This window comes from Sus scrofa, chromosome 3, assembly GCF_054392235.1.
Source record: "Sus scrofa isolate SSC_HxYL_T2T_F1_AM1 chromosome 3, Sscrofa_HxYL_maternal_Yorkshire_Landrace_v2.0, whole genome shotgun sequence".
Classification (NCBI taxonomy): Eukaryota; Metazoa; Chordata; class Mammalia; order Artiodactyla; family Suidae; genus Sus; species Sus scrofa.
Window position 1 is genome coordinate 42914496 of NC_139385.1, and position 20851 is coordinate 42935346.

The following is a 20851-nucleotide window of genomic DNA, read 5'->3' on the forward strand; positions in this document are numbered from 1 at the left end:
CTGAACTTCAAATGCACCATCAATCAAAGTATATTTACTCCAAGGTACAAGTAAGCGGTGGGGGAGGGGAATGGAAGGGGAAGCTTCGATCTGCCAAAATATCCTATCAGAGTAGTGCGAAAAGATAAAACCTGCTTCCTATTTTGATTAACCTAGAGCATCCCTGACATTCAAGTCTTTCTTTTTTCTGTTTTTATTTTTATTTTTTTGCTTTTTAGGTCTGCACTAGCAGCATATGGAGGTTCATTCCCAGGCTAGGGGTCGAATCAGAGCTACAGCTGCTGACCTGCACCACAGCCACAGCAACACAGGATCTGAGCCACCTCTGCGACCTACACCACAGCTCACGGCAACGCCGGATCCTTAACCTACTGTGTGAGGCCAGGGATTGAACCTGCAACCTCATGGTTCCTAGTCGGATTCATTTCCACTGCACCACATTGGGAACTCCAAGCCTTTTTTTTTTTTTTTTTTTTTTGTCTTTTGTTGTCATTGTTGTTGCTGCTATTTCTTGGGCCGCTCCCACGGCATATGGAGGTTCCCAGGCTAGGGGTTGAATCGGAGCTATAGCCACCGGCCTACGCCAGAGCCACAGCAACGCGGGATCCGAGCCGCGTCTGCAACTTACACCACAGCTCACGGCAACGCCGGATCGTTAACCCACTTAGCAAGGGCAGGGACCGAACCCGCAACCTCATGGTTCCCAGTTGGATTCGTTAACCACTGCGCCACGACGGGAACTCCGCCTTTATTTTTTTTTTAATAAAACATGCACGCCTCAGTATTCTCAGGGGCTACCTTCCATGCATCTTCTCCTGCCTAAAGATGCCTCCTGGATCCTAAATGATGCTCAGTTACACCACCTGCCTGCACAGATGAGGATTCAGACCCATTTTATTCTCTATTCTTATTATTACAAATGAGGCAAAGGGAAAAGCACTCCTTTACTATGGGAGCAAAGGAGAAGCTTTGTTATGGATGATCCCATAAACTCGATGAACTCTTTGAGCAAAGGGGAGGAGGCACCACCTTGGGTTAGAGTTGTTTTTATGTGTCGTGTGGCTTTATTGCTTTTCATTGAGGCGAAAGTCATCAAACATAAAATTAACTCTATTAAAGTTAACAACCCAGCGAGAGTTCACACATTCACAACCTTGGGCCACCACCACCTCTGTCTGGTGCCAAAAAAACGTTTTCTTCAGTGCCCCTAAAGGAAACCACATACCCTCTAGGCATCCGCTCCCCCCTCTGCCCCTCTCAGACCTCGGCAACCACCCATCTGCCTTCTGCCTTTAAGAATGTACCAGTTCCAGCTATTGCATGCAAACGGGATCATATATTCAAGTTGACTAAATGCTTCAAAGGACCATGGGGCAGTCAGACCCTTTTCTGTCTACAGAGGCCAGAGCACCATATCAGATGCCAACCTCACGGAAGCCTGGGTTCCCACAGCCCCTCCACAGACATCATCATGGAATCAATCATCTATATTCCAGTGAACACCAAGCCCAAAACCAGACCAACACTATGGTTCAACACAAAAAAGAAAACCAAAAAAAGGTGGACCCTCTACACATGCACCACGGCCAGTGTCAATTTTGACGCAACCAAATGGATTTTTCCACGCCTCCCCGTGCGGGCTGGCTAATGAGAAAAGCAAAATGGGTTAAACCAAATTTTCTTTTATAGCAACTCCAAAATGCATTACCCATCAGAGTCATATAACGTGACAGACTCTCAACCAGATGGAGACACATCCTCTGCCTAATGAAGAACCAGGAACCCACCCACCCAGTCCATCCTCTGTTGATTTACATTGCAGCTGAAGAGAACCAAAGACTGTGGCTGGGGGGACGCAGGCCAAGCCAGCCCCCAGCCCCAGCCATCCTGTTTACGGCGTATCTGGGAAAGAGAGCGAACAGGACTCCTGAAAGCGCACCCACCTCCTCCACTTAGGGATGTTCCGGGGTAAGTTTGCAAAGGAATCACCTGAGGATCCTGTTAGTGAGATGGGTGCTTGGACACCCCCCCAGTCTGGTCTCTCGGACTGCACTGGCGTCTGGGCTCTAGGACTCAGTGGGTGCCGGGTTCCTAATCAGCCTGCCAGGGGACAGGAATCCCTGAGCCCTGCAGGTGTGCACAGAAGAGGACCTGGTCAGCCTCTGGCAGCAAAGACACAAGACTCAAGTGGCTCTTCCAGCAGAAAGAATGTTTCTATAATTAATTGCTCTTGACTTAGAAATGGTCCAGAGTCCAAGTTACAAGGAGCTCAGTGCTAATCTGGAGCCCGTGTCTCGGGAGGGAGGGGTTAAAGAGACAAAGCTAATTTTGGAGGCAGTGCAAGTGGGTGCTGATAGAGGGGGCGCGGGGAGGCTCTGCAGGATTGGAAGGTTCACGGGGGCTCGAGGAGCAGGGCTTTGCAGCGGGCCCCGGCGTTTCTATTCTGGGTTCATTTAAGGGACTCACCGTGTGACCTTGGACCTGTCCCCGTCCCTCAGCACGGCTGCCTCTCCATCTGTGAAATAAAGGCACCCGTGTCCGTCACACAGGCCCTCCCGGGATGGGGAAGATTAATGAGGCGATGTTTGCAAAGTGTGTTGATGGCCAGGCAGCGAAGGGCGGCAAGAGACACAGAGGGAGTGGGGCCAACCCTGCCCTCCGCACACAGCCTTGCTTCTTGCCTTTGAAAACTGTCTTAAACGCTCTCTCATCCGAGTGAGGTCTGCAGACCAGCAGCATCACCTGGGAACTTGTCCGAATGCAGAGTCTCAGGCCACACCCAGCCTCGCTGAACCCAAAGCCCCAGGGAAAAGTCCAGCCTTCAAGGGTTTACCTGCCCCCACTCCCACCCCCCAGGAGAAGCTGGTGCTTGCTGAAGTTTCTAGCAATGTCAAAGGGCCACCACCACAGTCACCCAGGCGGATGAGTCTCAAACATCCAAGGACTTACACTGCTGTGTTGGGTGGAGAGATAGAAAGTGAATGAACGAATAAGAACTCTGGAGGAGTTCCTGCTGTGAATCGGTGGGTTAAGAACCTGAAGAGTTTCCAGGAGGATGCGGGTTCGATCCTGGCCTCACTCAATGGGTTAATGATCTGGCTTTGCCACGCGCTGTGGTCGCAGATGTGGCTCAGATCTGGTGGCTGAGGCTCCAATTCGACCGCTAGCCCGGGACTCTCCATAGGCGGCAGGTGAGGCCATAAACATTTTTTAAAAAGGAAAAAGAACTCTGGGGAGGGCTAAGCGCAGGGGAGAACACGGCTCAGAAGGATGGTGGCCGCGTGATGGTTAAGTCTACAGACTGCAGATTCACAAGCCCCAGGTTCAGACCCTCACTTAGCCACTTACTAAGTACTGGGGAGGGGTTACCTAGCCCCTCCCACTGCCTCATTTTTCTCATCTGCAGAATGGGGATAATGAAAGCCCGCCCTTTAGACTTGAGGTTGTCATACTTTAGTGTTAATAAGCATCGTCTGGAGAGCTTGTGACAACAGAAGGTGGAGTTCCCTTCGTGGCTCAGTGGTTAATGAACCCAACTAGCATCCATGAGGATGCGGGTTCAATCCCCAGCCTTGCTCAGTGGGTTAAGGATCCAGCGTTGCCATGAGCTGTGGTGTAGGCCGCAGACACAGCTCAGATCCCCAAGTTGCTGTAGCTGTGGTGTAGGCTGGCGGCTACAGCTCCGGTTCGATCCCTAGCCTGGGAACCTCCATATGCCATAGTCACAGCCCTAAAAAGACAAAAGACAAAAACAAAAAAACCCAAAAAGACAGAAAGCTGCACCCCTGCCCCAAAGATTCTGATCTCATAGTCCTGAGTAGGACCTAAGGATTTGCATCCATAATAAGTCCCACAATTAGAGTGACATTTGTCTAGAAGGCGGCTCCTAAAACATGAATGTCCATTCCCAACACCTGGAGAGCTCATTAAACCATGGGTGCTGGTTCAGTAGGTCTGGGGTCTGAGACTCTGCATTCTTAACTCTCATCCAGCTGAGGCTGATGGAGCTGGCCAATCACCCATGTTTGGAGGCTGCCATATCTGAAACACAGCAGATGAGCAAATACATTATCTGTTACATATATTTTTTAATAGCTCATGTCGCATCCTCTGTATTATAAAGTGACAGTGATAGTAAACAGAGAGCCAATGGGTAGGGTTTGAAACATCCTCGTCTGTTCAGTGATAAAGTTGAAGACACTGCGTCAAATGCAATGGAGAGGTTATACTGATTTGCAGAAACCAAAAGCTTCCAAACCAAGGATCCGGAATCTCCTCAAAGGCACCTGTAGATGTAGAGAATTCTCAAAAGAGCTTGTTTCAGACTAGAATTCCAAAACCTGTGATGAAGTAAGAACTAGCTACAGGGAAACAAAGTTTTGCAGAGGATCTGAAGGGAATTAACAGTCCTTTTAAAGAGCCTTTGCCCTTGCAAAAAAAAATTTTTTTTTTTTTTTTTTTTTTTTTTTTTTTTGCTTTTTAGCGCCACACCCACAGCATAGGGAGGTTCCCAGGCTAGGGGTCTAATTGGAGCTGCAGCTGCTGGCCTACCCCACAGCCACAGCAATGCAGGATTCGAGCCACGTCTGCGACCTAGGCCACAGCTCATGGCAATGCCGGATCCTTAACCTACTGAGCGAGACCAGGGATCAAACCCGTAGCCTCACGGTTCCCAGTCGGATTCATTTCTGCAGCGCCACAATGGGAATTCCTGAAATACATTTTAAATAAAGAAAACGTTACAATGGCTACATAAGATGCTCAAAATGAATTTTAAGGACAAATACAGCGGAGTGCACATGGTCCTCAACAAGGCAAAAATGCTTTGGGGAGGTGATTTTTAGAAAGATTTATCCATGTGGGGTGTTTTGGGGTTTTTTTGTTTGTTTGTTTGATGGTTTCATTTTGTTTTTCTTTCCTTTTCTCTTCTTTCCTTTACTTTGGGGCAAAATTTTTCTCCCTCCACCATGGAACAATTTAGTGGAACAAAGCCCTTCCCCCGGGACTCCCTTCCATCAGTTATAAATAACTTCAGTACAATAACGAAGAGCCTATACAAAAGCAACAACAAGGTCGTTAACCATGAACAAGCCATATTCTGTTTCCATGGCAACATGGAGCCAAAGGCAAGTGACATAGGATGATATCCCCCCCCTGCCCCCCTGTCCCCCTGAACCCTAAAGGGGCCAGCTCTGGGGCTGGCCAGGCTTCTTTGAAAGTCCTTCCTTCCCTAGAGAGTGGGTGGCTGGGATCTGGGACCCAAGCTCCAAAGGCAGAGAATGGGAGACCAACCTTGGCCGGGAGCCTGGCAGAAGGCAGGTACTGTCAGGAGAGAAAGCAACTCGCTCTAACTGTGGACACCCTTTGCTGCGCATCACCATGAAAACCAGACCGTCTCCGGAATAATTCCAAACTCCGGCAGGTCATTAGTCTGGCCCGGTGCTTTGGACTTGCTTTGCTATCTCACCTTTTTTTTTCTTTTTTCTTTTTTCTCTTCGTTCCAGGAGAGAAGCTCAGAGCAGGACTCATCAGAGGAAAAGTAAGGTGCTGGCTGGTTACCAAGCTCCTTGCAAAGGCAGAGACTTTGTCAGGGATGAGCTCGTTAAAGGGGTCTGCCTTCGGAAATGAGTGGCAGACAGAAGTGCTTCCACTCGCTTCCCATCCTGCCAGCCCTTCTCCTTGGTGCTGAAGAACCCAGGAAGCCAGACACAAAGGGTGAAACCACTCTGGCGGCTGCCTAAACAGCAAGGGTCCAATCTGCTCCGTGAAAAGTGCACTGAGAGTCTGTGGGAAGAGGGAGGCGGCGGAATGTCCTGACACCACTCTTCGAAACACCTGCTCCTGCACTTAGGCACCTAGGAAGGATTTACCAGCCTGACTCCGCTTGCTTGTATATTCACTTGAAAAATTATTTTAAATGTTTCACTTTGAAAGGAATCCAAATCGTCTCACGTTTATTTAAACCTCATTAAATCTGATGTCTGTTACTAACCTTCCATAATGATGAGGATAATGATATCTAATATGGATGGATGGACGGATGGATGAACAGAGAGACCTCCATCATGAAACCTCATTAAACCTGATTTCTGTCACCAACCTCCAGTAATAATGAGGATAATATCTAATATAGGTGAAAGGAAGGAAGGAAGCGAGGGAGGGAAGGTGGAGAGACAGATTTGGGCAGCTCTTACCGCTTGCCAAAGGCTCTAGTGGGTGTTTTTCTTGCAACAACCCTATGAGCTGATATTATCATGACTTCCCTTTGCAGATGGAGAAACCGAGATGCAGAACCGTGGTCCTGATCTTAAACTGCTGGAGCCACAGAGTCTAGAGGTGAACCTAGAATGAGCTGACCTCCAGAGCTTTTACCTACGACCTACCTGCTTCAAAAGTAGCCCTTTCTTTGATTTCTCCCCAAACATCTCCTTTCAAGCTTCCAATGGCATGCCTGCTAGGTTGGTAGTCTAGCCTCTGGTATGCATGTCAGTTTCTCCCTTGGTGACTTTTTAGTCTGATGCTGCCTGTCGCTGGGTCCACGAGTCTTAGGTTTTACATGCAACGTCTTCTCTCTCTGCCTAGGCGTTTCCTTGTTATGAGGAAATACCATCTGGGGTGAAAAGAAACTGAATGGATGATGGACCTTTTCTCAAAATCACACCCCTGACAGCCTCTCTTCCTTTGGAACGGTGACTCCGAGGATGATAAGAAGAAAAGGGACACGTCTGATCTTTCTCATCTATGGCAAGCACATGTAGGGACAGTATGGCCTCCTGCCCCCATGTCCTTGGGACAAAGCTTAGGTCAAAACTGAAGACCCATTTCACAGTAGGTTTCCCAGGCATGTATTAGGCTTTTTCAATGGCAATACTTGGGTAAGCACTTTGGAGGATGGCTAATTTTAAAAGCTAATTTAAGGAGTTCCCATCGTGGTGCAGCGGAAGCGAATCCGACTAGGAACCATGAGGTTGTGGGTTCGATCCCTGGCCTCGATCAGTGAGTTCAGGGGTTCAGGATCTGGAGCTGCTGTGAGCTGTGGTGTAGGTCACAGATGCAGCTCGGATCCTGTGTGGCTGTGGCTGTGGCTGTGGCATAGGCCAGCAGCTGTAGCTCCAATTAGACCCCTAGCCTGGGGACCTTCATGTGCAGCAGGTGCAACCCTAAAAAAAAAAAAAAAAAGCTAATTTAAAGCCCTCTACAAAACATACATTACCTAAAAGGAGGAGGCGCTCTAAATGTCTTTGATCATTAACTTTTGTCCAAAGTTTACCTTTTATCACTGGCTGACTTTGGAGCCAAAGACATGGGGGTTCAAATCCCTGTGCTGACCCTCCAGAGCCTTGTGACTTTAACCTGTGAAGCTGCCTCTGCTGTCAGAAGAGCCGCGATAACAATGAATGTCGTACAGAACAACAGCCTCTTAAGGACGAACGTGTTCTAATTGCCCAAGCCTCTGAATATGTCACGAGACATAAGATGTTGCCTGCCATATCTGTAACAAAGGATGCCACGGTCCTAGGCCACCTCCGAGGGTGAGCAGGTGAGCCCCTAGCCAACTCGGGCCAGAAACAAAGAACGCGTGCTGTGTAGCAGCCATCAACCTGCAGCCACTTCCAACAGAGACCCCTGAGGAAACTCAGGATGTGCAAACGCAGGACACAGACCCCAGCCAGTGGAGGTGCACATCCAAGGAATGATTTGGAAGCCCAGGTCTTGCATCTTCCCTCCATGGAAAGGTGCTGAAGTCCCTACCTAGAGATACTACCTGGGTTTCTTTTATTACCAGTAACCTTGAGTTACGACTACCTGCCCTTTGATGGAAAATGTCTGTATATCCTAGCTCGCCAGCTCAGAGCAGTTTTCTCAGGGTTCCTGGAGATGCTGTCTCCCAGGGCTTGAGTCCTCCGTTGTGTCCACCCAAGAAAATGTCACACTCTGCTTTTAGGTTGTGCATATTTGTTGAGTCAACAGTTGCCTTAACAGGAAGTGGAGAATCAAGGTAGTAAATGGAATTAAGATGATTAACCAGCCGACCTGAAGATAGGGAGTTTATCCTGGATGATCCAGGTGGGCCCAGTGAAGTCACCGGGGTCCTTTATTTATTTAATTCTTTATGTATTTGTCTTTTTTTTAGGGATGCGCCTGTGGCATATGGAGGTACCCAGGCTAAGGGTTGAATCGGAGCTGCAGCTGCCGGCCTACACCACAGCCACAGCAACTTGGGATCCAAGCCGCAGCTGCAAACTACACCACAGCTCATGGCAATGCCAGATCCTTGACCCACTAAGCAAGGCCGGGGATCGAACCTGTATCCTCGTGGATACTAGTCCAGTTCAATACCACTGAGCCACAAGAGGAACTCCTCACCAGGATCCTTTAAACGTGGGAGAGTCAGCGTCAGAGAAACGTGATGTGAGAAGGACTCGAGCCACCATGGCCAGCTCTGAAGGGACCCTGAACTCTAGGAACACAGGCAGCCTCTAAGATCTGGAAAAGGCAAAGAAATGGACCAGACCCAGAGTTCCCAGTAAGGCACAAAGGATCAGAGGCACCTCTGCAATGCCAGGACCCAGGTTCCATCCCAGCCTGGCACAGTGGGTTAAAGGATCCAGAGTTGATGCAGCTGCCATGTTGGCTGCAATTACAGCAAGGATCTGATCCCTGGCCTGTGGGGTGGCCAAAAATAAATAAATAAAAGGACCAGACCCAAAGCTTCCAGAAGGGGGGCGGCCCCACTCCTCCCCCCTTGATTTTAGCCGAGGGAGACCCACTGAGGAACCCGGACCACCAGAACTGTAACAGAATACATTTGTATCCTTCTAAGCCACTACCACCGTCCTTCGTTAACAGCAGCAATAGGAAACTAATTCACAGCCTCTGTCTCCGTCACTTCTCAAGAGGATCAAATGAGGTGACTTGGGAAAGTGGACAGTGCCTTTGGAAAGACTCAACACGTGGGCTCCTCTCCATTTCTGTAAACTGCCAGATCTCAAGTTGACAAGGCTGTCCCCCACCTACCAGTGGCTCACCTGTTCCACATCCCAGGAGCCTCATCCCCCAGGAACACACACGCCTGACCCCACCCTCAGGGGCCCAGTGATTAAATCATCAGCCGATGAGGCTAGAGCCCCTCCAAGAAAATATTGGCATCCAACAGACAAATACAGGGAGCCGGTGACACCGTTGGAGTCTCCAGAAGATTTCCGTCTAGGACTTACAGTGCCTTCCAGCATCTGCTCCCTGCAAATCTCTACGCCCTCAGGTCCTTCGCCCTCCCTACCCCGTTCCCCCACATCTAGGTGCTGGTCACCTAATGTTGACTACATGTTTCTTAATTGTATCCACATCTCTTCTTTCAATTTTTTATTATAGTTGATTTACAATGTTCTGTCAATGTCTGCTGTACAGCAGTGATTTCTCGGCTCCTCCATCCTGTCCATCACAGGTGACTGGATAGAGTTCCCTGTGCGGTACAGCAGGACCTCATCGCTCATCTCCTTCAAATGGAAGGAGTGGGAATCTGGGGCAAACTGAGGCAACCTATTGTGGGTGGAGTGGATAAGCAAACGACTGCGTCCAGATCTCTTACGCCTCTGGGCTTTTGCCTTGGTTCCACCCTCTGCCCAGAACAGATGCCATCCGGATGCGTCTGTCCATCCAGCAGGTTTGGGGCATCCTTCAGGACTCAGCTGGACCATCACACAGAGCGTCCCTGAATATCCAGCTACTCAGGTGGATCAGGACGCACCTCCTCTGTTCTCCCAGCGCACAGAATCCATGGCTCACCTTTACCGATTCTCACACCATGTTACAACTCATCACCTGCTGGTCTCTTCCAATAACCAGTCCTAAAAATCGATGGCTTTTTAGGATCATGAAGCCTTTTAAGGATCTGAAAAATGAGACCCCCTTTTTTTTAGGGCTCTACACTCATATAGGTTTTATTTTTATTTTTTTAGTTTTTGTCTTTTGAGGGCCATACCTGTGGTACATGGAGGTTCCCAGGCTAGGGGTCGACTAGGAGCTGGAGGCACCGCACAGCGATGCAGGATCTGAGCCACATCTGTGACCTACACCACAGCTCACAGCAGATCCTTTAACCTACTTAGCGAGGACAGGGATCGAACCTGCGTCCTCATGGATGCTAGTCAGACTCATTTCCACTGAGCCACGATGGGAACGCCTCATACAGGTTTTAAACACGTTATATAGTTAACAAACCATTTCAGGAGGTTCATGGATCCCCCAAAGAGCCTTGGCCCTCGGCATAACGAACGCAGCATTCAATGAGATTTCTGGGAGCAAAAGAACTCAACCCCGTTCCCCTCGTTGTCCCCACTATGTAACACAAGGCCCAGCATAGAGTTGAGACTCCTAAGTACTAGACGCATGGATAAACCGATGGAGGTATGGATGGTTGGATGGCGGGTAGGCATGTGAATGATGAATTTGCACTTGTTTAGGTTATCACTGGAAAGGCTCATCTAGAGAGTTTCTCCCAATAATAGACAAATGAAGATTACGCAGGCACCTCAGAGTTGAGTAATCACACGTCCCTGGCTCATCGCATCTGTGTGACAAAAAGGCCTCTGTGACAAATACCCTTCTTGACAACGTCTTCCATATTGTTCCAAAGTTTCAGAAATGTTCCTACGAAAAACGGAGAGGATCCCTCTGATGCAACCAGGCTGAAAATGAAAAAAACAAAAAACAAACAAACAAACAAAAAAAAACCCCATGAACTAGGAGATAGATTATCCGGAGGAAAAAAAACCAAAAACCAACCAAACAGAAAACAATCAAAGGATGAGGTTCTCCTGTTACAGATGATGAGGTTGAATCAAGAAGAAAGTGAACCCTTTCTCTCCGAGATGCTCCTGGCAAAGGGTTTGTGGCGGCTGGTTCAGAAACTTGTGAAGAGATGCTTGGGGTGGAGGAAAAGTCAACACCCACACAACACACGCATTTATATGGGAAACAACTTAAATATCCAACAAAAGGGTTTGGGTGATTACTCTATATGCACACAATGGAACACCACACAGCTATTTAAAATACTTGTCTCAGAAGGACACTGAAGGGCTGGAGGAAATGCTCACGCTGTCTTAAGACCAAGCAGCTTGCAAGGAGTCCAAATTTGCAAATATGTAAATAGCTAAAGAAAAAGGCTAGAAAGTGTTACCAGTAGTTGGTTACATACTGACATCAGACTCACAGCGGATTTTTGAACTTCTTTTATCATTCCGTCTACAGCAACACGGCTATTAAATCACAATTTTTTTTTTTTTTTTTTTTTGTCTTTTGGTCTTTTGTTGTTGTTGTTGTTGCTATTTCTTGGGCCGCTCCCGCGGCATATGGAGGTTCCCAGGCTAGGGGTCGAATCGGAGCTGTAGCCACCGGCCTACGCCAGAGCCACAGCAACGCAGGATCCAAGCCGCGTCTGCAACCTACACCACAGCTCACGGCAACGCCGGATCGTTAACCCACTGAGCAAGGGCAGGGACCGAACCCGCAACCTCATGGTTCCTAGTCGGATTCGTTAACCACTGCGCCACGACGGGAACTCCTAAATCACAATTTTTTAATTAAAAGCTTGCCTATGCCTCTGTATTCCCATGCACAAGATCTGGATCAGTGTAGGTTTTCACTCCTGCCTAAGGAAAAGCCTTTTCCTTGGACCTAAATTCCTCTAAAAAAGGTGCCACTTTTCGCCTGGCAGCCGTTCCAAAGTCATAATACCTACGGAGAGTCAATCTATCCTCATAAATCTAGCCTTTCATCGCATAATCTAAATTTGGTGGCAGAAATTGGATTTCTGTCAAATCTGCCTGCTTTCCTTCGGGGGGCAATTTGGACGTCCCTCCCTGTCGCTCCACATTACCGCGGGTGTGTCCCTGCTCTTTTGGTGGCTACCACTTTGCCACTCAGTTCCCAGATCCGTGCCCCGCTGGCTCTCCTGCCTGGTCTCCCCAGGAACATCACAAAGGCTGTCATGAGGAAAGGCACTCAGCCCAGGCGAAAGATGACGCCCTCACCCCCGTCTCTTGGGTGTTACATTCAGCTGAATGGTGCATTAGGGCTCAACGCAGACATGGTTCACCTTAATAAATACCCGCTGCATCTCAATCTTGGGCAACATGACCGGACGGATGGAGACACGTGTTTGAGGTCCAACGCAGACAGACGGTGCTCTGCCAAATGGCATCTTTGTTTGGGAACCAGTCGGTGACCTCCCTGTTGTGCATTCAGACATCTCACAGCTGAACCCCCCCCCATCTGAGTAGCTCACCTTCAGCCAACAGAGGAGGGCACTGTCCCACATCAGACACCCTTGCTCTTGGTGTCTGTTGGAGCGGAAATTCAAAGAACACGCAGAGCTCAGGGAACTGGGATGCCGGTGTGGCAAGCACAGGGGATGGGACAGAAAAAGGGGAGGTCACGGCCGATCCCCCCAAGCTGATTAAGCCCTCGGTAGAGTAAGTCTAGGTGGCAGAACACCTGCAGGAAGAAGCCAAGGGCAGGCTGTAGAGGCTGGGGGAGGAGGAAGGCACAAAAGACCCTGGGCACAGAGAGCGCACACGAGGGCTCACACCCAACAATTCCATGTCAAATTCAAATCGTAGGAATGTGTGTGTTCTCCTTAGGTAAGAAGGAGCACTTCTACCTGACGAAGGATGAAGTTCAGGGAGAGTGACTGTCCCTGGGCAAGGCACTGCCTCTTGGGGAAGGTGGGATTTGAGAGCTACTGTCGCCAACACTCCCTCACCCCCCCACCACACACTCACCCCTCCACTAAGGTTGCCCGGCTTCAGGTCATCAGAAGGGATGAAGCAAGGCTGTCCTAAAACCCAGGTGAAGGGAGTTCCCACTGGGGCATAGCAGGTTAAGGATCTGGCATTGCCTGCGAACGTCCATATGCCGAGGGTAGGACCCTAAAAAAATAGAAAGAAAAGATCAGGTGGAGCCTGAAAGCTAGATTTCCGACCAGAAAACTCGGAGGAACTAAACGGGCAGGTCACCCAGTGGAGAGGTTCTAGGTCAGAAGATTATGGGGGAAGAATATGGACAGTGAGTGACCAGAAGCTCCAGCAGAAAGTGTTCACCATTCTCAGCCAGCCCCCAGCCCCAAGCCCCCAGCCCCAGCCCTGTCCCTGACATGGACCAGAAAGGGGGGAATGAATGAAGCAAGCGAGCCCAGGAGACAAGTGAATTCTGACAAATTGATGGTGGAAAGAAAACCACTTCTGCAAATGAATTCTGATCACTCTCAACTTTTTTTTTTTTTTTTTTTTAAACTCACAAGAAACACCGAAGAAACTGAGATATCATCTCAGAGTAGTTATCTGGCCATTAGCCACTTCCAGCCACTTCCAGTTCAAGGTCAGAGCGAATTAGCCACTGGGTGTCTCAGCCGCCGCATCTTTGGAATCCCCGGGTGTCTGCAGAAGAAAGTCAGACGCTTCCTTGTGCAGGGCCCCCTGCAATGTCTGACCTTAGCTCCCAACCAGCGACTCCGGAGGAACAGTCACGGAAATACACTGAAAACAGGCTCACTTGGCCACTGTGTCACCGATTTATTTTCAGAAGGGCCCTTGTCCTTTGAAGGCAAAAACACTCAGAAAAGGATAACGATTAAACATGGTCACTGAATGGGCACCAGGCGAAAGCACTTAAATCCTCTCAGCCACTCCTCGAAACACCCTCAAGAGGGAGCTGTTGTTATTAGCCCCATTTACAGATGGAAAAAGTGAGGCCCAAGGGATTAATTCGTTCAAGTTCAGAAGGTGTCAAGTGGCAAAGCTAGAACACACTTTAACCACTGTAGTCCATGGGGCTTGCACTCATTTTCTAAAATCTGACATGGCTTTTGAACAATGACAAGTCTAAAGGAACACTCCACGGGGGGGCTCTCCTCTGGACCCAGCCTCCAAACAGTCAGAGGTTCCCAGGGAGTCAATTCTGCTTACACACCACCAGTCTCCACGGGGGTCAGGGAGGAAAGGAGGTGGATGGAGAGGGGTTCTCTGGAGTTTCGGGAACCAGACCAAAGAGAGAAGGAAGCCAGACCAACGTCTGGTTTGAAAGAAACCCCAAATCTCAACAGCCTCAGAGGGGCCTGTGTTTTAAACCTGAGCAACCTCCACATTTAAAGGTCTATGGCTACCTTTGCAAGGGCACAGCCTGCAGATCAGTTTCTTTCTTGTGCGTCTGCCTCCCCCTCCTGAGAACAGTCCCTGGGTGAATATATTCCGGCAAAACCTGCAGAGGACTGCTAGGCGGCTAGGGGCCAGGCTGTGTGTAACGCGCCTCATACACCACCCATGGGGGCCGGGCTTTTGGGCCAAAGCACCTGACCCAGAGTTAGCCTCGGGGGTTCCAGCTAAGTGGGGTAGCCCCTGCGGGTTGCCAACCAAGCAGCCCCACCCCCAAAGTGTTCTTTCTTCGTGGCTCAGAGCCAGTGCTCTGTGAGGGATCACCCTCCACATGCAGGAGGGAGCATCTTTCCATGGAGTCACTTCTGATTCTTCCAAGCACTGACCACTCCATCCCCATTGCCAGGGACTGGTTTAGGCCTGGGCATGTGACACGAACCGAACCAGGGCCATGAGAGTAAGAGGACATTTGCTGAGGGCTTCCCCCTGATTTGGAGGTGAAGAGAGAAGTGTCTTTGTTGTATGCAAATATCCATGTGGCTGCAAGAGGACGAGATGCCTGGGGCTGCAGCAGTCATCCTGCACTATGAGGATGCAAATCTAGGGCCAGAGGCTGAGGATGCAGAGATGAAAAGCTGCAGAGCACATGGGATTCTTGGTGTACCTACTGCCCTGCTAAATTAAGCAACTGTGAAGCTGGGTTTCTTTTTCTTTTTCTTTTACTGGCTGCACCCATGGCATGTGGAAATTCCCAGGCCAGGGATTAAATGTGAGCTGCAGCCTCATCTTTTTTTTTCCCCCACGCCTGCGGCATATGGAAGTTCCCGGCTAGGGCTCAAATCGCATCTTTAAGGATCCTAGTCAGATTCGTTAACTGCTGAGCCACGAAGGGAACTGCCCTATGTCAGATTTTTTAACCCACCACACCACCCCGGGTATCGAACCCATGCCTCTGCAGCAACCCAAGACGCTGCAGTCAGATTCTTAACCCACTGCCAGGAACACTGTGAAACTGCGTATCATCAGGAATCATTAAGTGAGATAATAACTCCAGGATAGGAAGAGCCTGATTTAGTGTTTGGGGGGTATTTATTTATTTATTTATTTGGCTGTTTGCAGCCCAAAGAAAAACTACAAAACCCTTGCCAGATACCATGCTTACCTTTGCACATATTCCTTTGCCTTTAGACATTTCTCTGTTTTGTAAAATGGGGATCCCCTGGGACATGATTCATAGGAATGCTGCGGGGCTTCAAAAGATAATAGAAGGACAGGGCTTAAAAATGCCTGGAATTAGGGAACAACAAATGATAAATAGCATTGTAATGAACGCATTGCTTCTCACAGCCACCCATGCATCAGTGACTATAATCTCCTTTTACAGACACAGAGACGAAGGCTCAGAGGGTTTCAGTAACATATCCAAGTCACAACTGGCAAGAGACGGAGCTCATATTCCCAGCCAAGGTCTGACACCGGAACTGGGAGTATTAACGTGGCCGTACTCTCCTTCCTGGAAACCCCAGCAGCTAGCGCCAGACCCAAAATACACAGGGACCTTGAGGGTATGTGTTCATCTGACCCTTATTGTCGAGCCCAAATACAAGAGCCCAAGGACAGGAACCCCAAAGCAGCAAAGCGTAGCTGCAAGTAGCTGGACGGTGCCAAGTGGAGACGGGCTCTCACAGCTCCACTGCCTTCTTGTCCTTCAATTCTGCAGCTCCTGCTGTGGCTCTGGTTCCTTCTTCCTCATTTAGCTCAGCTTTCATTTAAAAGTCTGTTTCACAGATCAGTCACCCTCACAGGAAACCTGAAACCCAGTGGTTCAACCTCCTATGATGCACTTGACAAGGGTTATTTTAAGAACCAGCCCGAGTGGAAAACCAGCTGTTCCCTTTCAAGAGCAACAGGGGGCAGCAGAGAGCAGCAAACGGTTGGGTCCTGAACACATTCAAAAGAGGCAGGAAAAAAAAATCAAGACCTTCATCCCCAGTCCAGAAGCATCCTCGTGTAAAAATATGCCAGGTCAAACCCACCCGACAGAACAGGGAGGCAAATTCACATGTCCGGTCTTTTGCCAGGGGGAAAAAAAAGTAACAAAGACCTGGGCTCTGGAACACATCACTGACCATTATAGCTTTCAGGGAACCAGCCCAGCCTGTCTTGGGAAACACCATCCACCATCCAACCGGGAATCATCTTGGATGAGCTGAAAGGGGTAGGCGCTTCTAACCTGAACAAACTCACCTTGCTAAATTTTCATTTCGTTTCAGATTTAAATCTGTCCTGGGAATAGCCGTCATTGGTCTGCTACAGTGTATCTGAAAGATGCCCTAGGAGAAATTCTCGGTCTATTTTTAAACACCCAGGGCCAAGGAACACTATGCTCTACATTCACTTAAAATCCAGTTTCTTCCACCCGCCGCCCTCACAGAATGCTGCGAAAGTAAATAAAATCCCCCTCGCGGTGGCTTTAAATGGTGACAAGCACTCTTCAAACGGGCATTATTGGGATTTAGATTTGAATTTCTTGGTGCCTCCAAACAGAAGAAAAACAGCTTTATCTCCTCCTATACTTTGACATTAAGGGACTGGTGTTTTAAAAACAAGTAACATTTTCACATCAGAAGGCATTGAAAGCATGGCACAGCCTACGAGCACCGTCCTTTTTTCCAATGTTTATCTATTGTTTAAAAATCTTACTGGAATACAGTTGACTTGGAAAGTTGTGTGAGTTTCAGGTGTACAGCAAAGTGAGTCAATTATGCATATACATATTATCCACTCCTTCTCAGATTCTTTTCCCGTATAGGTTATTACATGACAGCGAATAGATTTCCCTGTGCCATGCAGTAGGCCCTTGTTACTTATCAATTTTATAGATAATCGTGTGTGTATGTCAATCCCGATCTCCTAACTTATCCCCCTCCCCCTTTAGAAGCTTCAGGAATGGCTTCCCTGAAACGCTGGCATTCCATTACAATGCTTCTCTGACTTTTTTTGCCTTTAATAAATTCTTCATTCAGATGGGGGTAAATCCTGCAAAAAGCGTCCCTGTTTATAAAGGAATTAGTCTCTGGCCCAGCCTGATCAGCTTCACTGGCTTTTGTTTTGCTTTTGTTTTTTAGGGCCACACCTGCAGCATATGGACGTTCCCAGGCTAGGGGTCAAATCGGAGCTACAACTGCCCGCCTACACCACAGCCACAGCAACGCAGGGTCCGAGCCGCCTCTGCAGCTTACACCACAGCTCACGGCAACGCCCGATCCTTAACCCACTGAGCGAGGCCAGAGATCGAACCCGCAACCTCAAGGTTCCTAGTCCGATTCGTTTCCGCTGCGCCATGCCAGGAACTCCTAAACTTGCTATTTTATCTCTCAGAAACGGTGCTTTTTCCAGCGCGTGTCTCCATTTCAGTCACGCATTCACGGGGCACTTCGGGGGTCAACGTCCTCTTTCCGTCTAGACCCGCAGCTCCCTGAGGATCACCGGAGTTTTGCTCACGGGGACACCCAGTCCAGGGCAGAGAACAGGAGCACTCCGCAGATGCATGACGTGTTCCTGGTGGCTTTGCAGAGGCTCCACTCATGGGTTATGTTTAGGCAAGAGCTAGAGCTCCCCAAGTAAGAGACACCGCAGGCTCTGACTCCTTTGAAGCAGAAAATGATGGTAAGACCCTCACATGTGAGGTAACCCGCACCGGGTCAGGATCCCCTCCTCTGCGAGGGATGGAGAAGCAAGAAAAGTTGGGGATGGAAAGCCTGCATCTTCTAACTCTTTCTTGCATCTCTGCTCCTGCCCTAGGAGGCAGAACAGGAGGCAGGAAATATCCAAGGGGGAAATAACCCCACATGGTCCCCTTGGAGATATCTTAGTTCTCAGTGGGCTAGACGTGCAGTATTCTGTATTGGAAGGAAGTTGGGATGGAAGGTTACAATGGTGATACATTTTTAAAAGGACTTTTACAGCAGTTCATGAAATGTGTAATAAGTGCTTATATAATAAGTGCTGTCTGTGGAAAGATAAATTAATCACTACCTGGGATGATGAGACAGATGATGTCTCACCTCCATAAATATGATCTAGCAGACACAGAGTTTAGGTAGGTCCTGACGGCCCTGAAAACACAGCACTTCCGAGAAAACAGCAAACGTGAAGCCCTGGAAATGCCAGAATGATGGAAGAGGAGGAAGAGAACGACAAAGCAGCGCACACCGCGGATAATAAAAGAACACAACGGCCACATCAATAGCTGCCATGAGTGGCGCACTCACGACCTGCCAGGCGCCGTTGCCAAGCACTTGGCCCACATTATCTCAGGATCCTTCAAGCAATCCGCTGAGAGAGATACTCATGCAGCCCCGTCTGCAGGAGAAACCAGAAGTCATCAGAAGGGGTAAGCAACTTGCCCAAGGTCACACAGCTAGGTAGGAAGGAGCACAGTCAGGACTCAAACCCAGACAGTCTGGCTCCAGAGCCTGTGCCCTTGGCTACTACAGAATACCGCCTGAAGCTGGATTTCATAATAGGAGTGGCAACAAAAGCAATCCTGCTTCATGTCTACACGATCTGTCACATGCAGGGTATTTTCTCATCCATTACATCACGTGTTCAGAGGAGGAGGCTCAAGAAGGAACAGAGCAGCTCTTATCCTCACCTGAAAGATGAGGAATATGAAGACTGGAGAAAGCCCAGCGCAGACAGATAACTGGTGTGCCATCCACGGGAGAAGTTGAATGAGTATTGGGTTCGTTTCTGCTGTACAGCATGGTGACCCAGTCATAGATATACATTTTTTTCCTCATACTATCGTCTATCATATTCTAACATAAGAGACTGGATATAGCTTCCAGTGCTTTGCAGTAGGACCTCATTGCTTATCCATACTTTTTTTTTTTTTTCTTTTTAGGGCTGCACCTGCAGCATATGGAGGTTCCCAGGCTAGAGGGTCAAATCGGAGCTACAGCTTCCGGCCTACGCCACAGCCACAGCCACAGCCACCCAGGATCTAAGCTGGGTCTGTGACTTACACCACAGCTCACAGCTACGCTGGATCCTTAACCCACTGAGCCAAGGCCAGGGGTCGAACCCACAACCTCATGGTTCCTAGTCAGATGTGCTTCCACTGCGCCACGATGGGAAGTCCTGCTTTTCCATTCCGAATGGAAGAGTTTGCATCCAGCAACTCTAAAATATGGCACAAATGAACCTACCTACAAAACAGGATCAGACATAGGCACGGGGAACAGACTTGTGGGTGCCAAGAGGCAGGGCAGGGGCGGGGGCGAGGGAGTTCTTTCCATTTTTGCTAATACATCCCTTGTTCTCTTGTCGTAACCTCCCACTATAATCACGAGAGCTGCCCTTATGTCCACATCTTGGTTATCGCCAATGTTAGTCACCGGCACACGTCACAGGTGTGCTCTTCAAAGGCACCGCTGGGGCAGGAGCTCAGGAGACCACTGGGGAAGCACCGGATGACCCACCCGCAGCCACATGGTTCAAAAGTATGTGTAACTTAAAGATCTGTTTTGAGAGGCATTTTCCATGAGAGATCATCTTCGAGGAAGGAGGCTGAGGGCTCCCCATCACCACCCTGCCGTCCTTACCAATCCAGTATAAACATGTTCCGAGAGTGGTTGCAGGGGCACAGCGGAGGGTGAGGAGCGTGTTGGGGGAGGCGTGACGAGGAGGGGCAGTGACGGGGTAAGGAGTTCTCATGCAACCTCTAGGACCTAAGTTCTCTAAAGGCAGGAGGGTAGGTCTCTGTGCACAGTCTTTTAAAGTGCTTGGCACATCATGATGTGAGTGATGACTGTTAAAAACAATGACAATTAAGAGACAGGAAAGCAGACCAATCCCTTACAAGTCGATTTGCCTAACAAACAACGTGTTGAAAATTTACCAAATGATCATGTTACCAAGCGGTTGTTAATTCACTGGAAAAGCAATTCCGTGAACAAGCATGTTGCCGCCCTCTGAGCAAAACTGCTGACTTGTCAACACCAGGGAGGGACAATCTACGTGGTCTTCTAGGTGGAGGGTACCCCTGGGCACAGGAAATCCATGCCAATGGCACCCCCCCTGTGATGGTGCAAGGATATGACCTTGATCCATGGGTATAAGGTTATCTCCAGGTGTGAGATCCTGTTTTTTCTAAGAGGATAATGGTTGCATGTTTTCAATTTGGGGTGCAAAGGACCACAGACTGCCAAGGATTTCCTAGACATCGGGGTTGGCCTGCCATGTTGAGGAACTGCACAGATTTGCTTTCTCCAGTGGGTGGAGAGTCACCGGCAGTTCACGCGCGCCCACATGAACTCACAAACACATGGCTACTTTCACAGGGGTTCCGCTGCCAAACCAGCCGCGTGGTCTTTGCTCGCACTATGTTTAAGGGAAAGCCCAGCCATGTGCTGCTGGCATGTGCATTTCCAACAAACTGGATTTGGTCAACTTGTCATTCGGTGATGTGATTTTTGGAAATTAATGCAAATCGCCTTTCCAAACATTGCAGAATGTTTGTGGCTCCAGAGAACATCTCTTCAACTCTTCATTCAAGAAGTCACCCATTGATGCAAAAGGCTAAGTTCACCTTGACCATGTATTTTGTTGGAAAAGTGCATAAAGACAGAGTCAATACTTCAACATCATTTAAAAATCTAGTTCTCTGGCTTTTCTTAAGAATAAGATGGCGG

The 20851-nt window shown here is 48.9% G+C and overlaps 1 protein-coding gene and 2 long non-coding RNA genes across 18 annotated transcripts in view; all 3 read right to left on the reverse strand.

Annotated features, from left to right (window-relative positions):
• RBFOX1 (RNA binding fox-1 homolog 1) overlaps positions 1-20851 on the reverse strand; it is a 2264635-nt gene that overhangs the window by 1536806 nt on the left and 706978 nt on the right. The window lies entirely within an intron of this gene.
• On the reverse strand, positions 748-5010 carry LOC146404568 (uncharacterized). Its single transcript, XR_014840855.1, has 2 exons — positions 4701-5010; positions 748-3608 (listed from the first exon to the last, which is right to left on the reverse strand). It is a non-coding gene; the product is annotated as an uncharacterized LOC146404568 (long non-coding RNA).
• On the reverse strand, positions 9360-17316 carry LOC146404569 (uncharacterized). Its single transcript, XR_014840856.1, has 3 exons — positions 13301-17316; positions 12786-12932; positions 9360-10688 (listed from the first exon to the last, which is right to left on the reverse strand). It is a non-coding gene; the product is annotated as an uncharacterized LOC146404569 (long non-coding RNA).